This window comes from Engraulis encrasicolus, chromosome 1, assembly GCF_034702125.1.
Source record: "Engraulis encrasicolus isolate BLACKSEA-1 chromosome 1, IST_EnEncr_1.0, whole genome shotgun sequence".
NCBI classification, from domain to species: Eukaryota; Metazoa; Chordata; class Actinopteri; order Clupeiformes; family Engraulidae; genus Engraulis; species Engraulis encrasicolus.
In genome coordinates this window covers 15,370,884-15,374,376 of record NC_085857.1, presented here as the reverse complement: position 1 = coordinate 15,374,376, position 3,493 = coordinate 15,370,884, and the positions used below count along the sequence as shown (strand labels likewise).

General features: G+C 43.5%; 1 long non-coding RNA gene across 1 annotated transcript; it reads right to left on the bottom strand.

The window, feature by feature from the left end:
* Positions 1 to 266: 266 nt before the first annotated feature.
* LOC134451182 (uncharacterized) lies at positions 267 to 2,706 on the bottom strand. The gene is made up of 3 exons (XR_010035209.1): positions 2,251 to 2,706; positions 1,596 to 1,622; positions 267 to 600 (listed from the first exon to the last, which is right to left on the bottom strand). It is a non-coding gene; the product is annotated as an uncharacterized LOC134451182 (long non-coding RNA).
* Positions 2,707 to 3,493: the final 787 nt, after the last annotated feature.

Genomic DNA, 3,493 nt, shown 5'->3' with positions numbered 1-3,493 from the left:
GTCCTTACATTTGACATCAGTTACAAAACAACCTATGGTTTTAAGGTACTTCATGCTACTGGTTGTGAGCGAGGCTTTTTGTGACTGACTCTCCCTAATGACAGATTCATAGACATAATGGAACATGTAACACAGCATTAGTTCAGAATAACCATCATCCATTAGGAACAAAGAAGTGGAATCTTGTCACAATATCGAATCGAATATTGAACAAATGGTGTAAATAATGATGTACACAAGTAATTGGAACATATGTAAATACAATTTTATTGTGAAAAGAAAACACTGTCTAATTTTTTTCAATGTACAGTAATGAAAGTGTAAATAATGACAAATAAGATATCAATTTATATATACACATTCTTTTTTCTTTTAAATATTGGTTACTGGCAATGCAAGAAACATAGCTTACAAAATGTAGCGTTCTTGGTGTTAGGTGATGTATTGTACAAAATGAAAACCCAAATGGTGACGCACTCCTGAAATGTTGCAAGTTCTTTAAGGAAAATGCCTTGAAATCTTGTTCTAATATTTTGAAAGGCATGGAATCTGTGAGGGGATGTGCTGGGTCCTCTATGCTGTCGTTTCTTCATACACCTCCTGGCGTCAGACACAGACAAAGGAAGTATAGAAGTATATTAGACAAACATTTCAGAAGGTTATGTGTGACAATTGTGGCTACATACAAGGTTTTGAACAAAAACAACACGGGAATTGATTGCAACACATTTTAAAATATGTCTAGGTGACTTAAAGTTCATTAACAACAGGGAATGCTACTTACTCTGTGTACAGAGTATTTTCCACCCACATGTTGCATTACTGCCCTTGTACATCACTTTGATCAAAAGCGTCTGTCAACTGTAATGTTATGAGGAGTACAGTCTCTTGAGAAATTAATGTAGGTTTAGGTGGATAGTGGTAGCCTCGCGAGCCATCCTACGTACTTCCGCCAAAGGATTGGCTCCACTACTGTAGTCTGGCCGTGCTTCTCTGTGGAGTGCTTGCAGCAGTAGAATTTTGATTGCAACGCCCCCCCCAGAAAACAGCCAATAATCGAATACGCCCCCCACGTGGGGACGAAAGGGGGAGAACGCTAGTGACAATGACGTACACATCTGCGCCAGAGCCATTGGTCTGCGCTATGTTGTTGTTGAGTAACTGCCAGCGATTGGGTGAGAGGTGTCCAATAATTTCAAACTATAACTGAGTGCAAACTTCCTGCTTTCTACAATCGCTTCAGAGCAAACAAATGCCAGACCATAAATACGAAATGAAATGGTAGTATTATGGGATGGTCAGGACCAGGCTAGGATCATGGTGCAGGACAGCACATATACTTTTCAGTTACTCTTACTAAGAATTCAAACCTGTAACATTGGATACCTTCCGAGGCCACAGGTACAGGTGAGGTCAGCAAGGGTCCTATTTACCTTGATAATAGGTTCTCAGTCATTTCACATCCCCCACCCTGATGAAAAAAACTAATTGTTTACACAAATGGGTTTTACACCCCTTAACAATACGGCTTTGCTTGCTTCAGTAATGTACTCTTTGCCTCTGACCTAGCAATGGATGTAATAAATCAGACATACCTTATATAACCGTGGGTCTTGGGTCACCTAATAATGGAGAGAGAGAGAGAGAGAAAAGACATCACCATTGATCAATTAACAATGGCACAGCGTCTGTGTGTGTGTGTGTGTGTGTGTGTGTGTGTGTGTGTGTCCCAGCTTATGACGGTGAGCACGATTAACTTTGGGTCGTCCGATCAACTAGGGATGGTCACCTACAACTTATCGAAGTGCTTAGCACACTCACGAATCGACTATTTGAATTGACCACAGCTGAAGTGTTTGAGAATACAATCGCGCACAATAACAACGGCAAAAGTGCGACGGCATGCTCCCCTCGTCGAACCGTAATAATTACCATAGGTAAATTGACATGCCTAACGGTGACCAGAACACAACCAATAATTCTAGTAGCAACTGCATGCTGTTGAGGCTGCATTGTTTTCATAAGGCTGGCAATTTTGTCTGAATAACATTTTATCGCTGGTCAATCATTTTCAGCGAAATACACATACTTGATTAAGTTTTATTCATCAATATATGTCACATTGGTTGTGCAGGCAAGCAGACGTCCATTTTGTCTGCAATATTTATCACCCCGTCAGAAACGGACAAACTCATGCCCGTGATGTGTTCACTGAAAGAAAATATAGCCATTTCAAGACATCTAACTTACCATATCTTTGTTGTGATTTATCTGATGCAAACGATGCTGGCACCAAATGAGTAGCCGGTCCTCCTCCATTGGTGCTAGGGGCTGGTAGCATGTAACCTGGCTCTCACGCAGATGGATTGTCAGGTAGCATGCCGCTGTTTGGACCCTGCAGAGTACTCGTGCACTATGTCGGATTGCCAACCAAAATCCACCGATGCCTTGTGTGTTTTGTAACCGTCAGTGGTCCGATGTCGGACACAGGTGGCATACCACAGGCGGCTTGCCGTTCAAACGCCAACAATGATCCACTATACACATGCTAGCTGGGCTGGAACTACTGTCAACATGCTAACTGCTCTGTTGTGGCTTCTATCTCGCGTCGCTGAAAACTACGTCACGGGCCGCTTCGATGTGACTGGTTGAAGTAGTACGTCACTGTTACCTAATTTCTCCAATCACGTTCGAGCTTTTTTTGAATACACCCACGGGTTAGAACAGCAAGGTTACCATCATAATTCCAGATGGATGACAATCCATCTGCGCGAGAGTCAGGTTAGTCGAGTGCTTGCCAGTTGATCAGATTTCCACCCTGAAACGGCTTGTTGTGAGAGTAGTTGTTAATCTGGCATGGGGTAATCACATGATCCCACATGTGCACGTCTGTCAGCTGTCCGATGAGCGCATCGTTGGCGTTGAACCCACCTCCATATGTGTCTTGGTCAAGCCCAAGAATGACGATTGGTGTACCTGTGAGACTGCCGCCCTTGAAGATAAACTTCCTTGAGCCTGGTTTGCCATTAAAGGATAGTTCCGGCGTAAAATGAAAGTTTCACCATCGCTTTCTCATGCCACATAATGTATCTGATGATGAGCCATTCTGGGCAATGCCGCGCCGTTATGGAGTTAGCTAATTTTAACCTTTTTGGCGAAAAACGCAGCCAATGCATCACGGCGGGGCCAATTATAGGCCTATTATTTTCTGATGTTTCCCCGCTATAAACAACTTCAAAAACGCTACACACTTCATCACAAAGGTCTCGTCAATCAAACCGAGGCACAGAGAAGATCATCGGACCACACTGACCACACTGGCCAGTGTTTTCAGAGGTGTCTGACTGTTGCAACTCTCTGACCCGGATGCAGGCTACTCAATCAGGTGGCTAGGTAGGCTAAACATGGTCCGCGGTTCTTACACCGGCTGCGACCGTAAATGAAAAGCTGGAACCCCGACCGTTTTCACCGACTGCCACTGTCTAAACCAGCC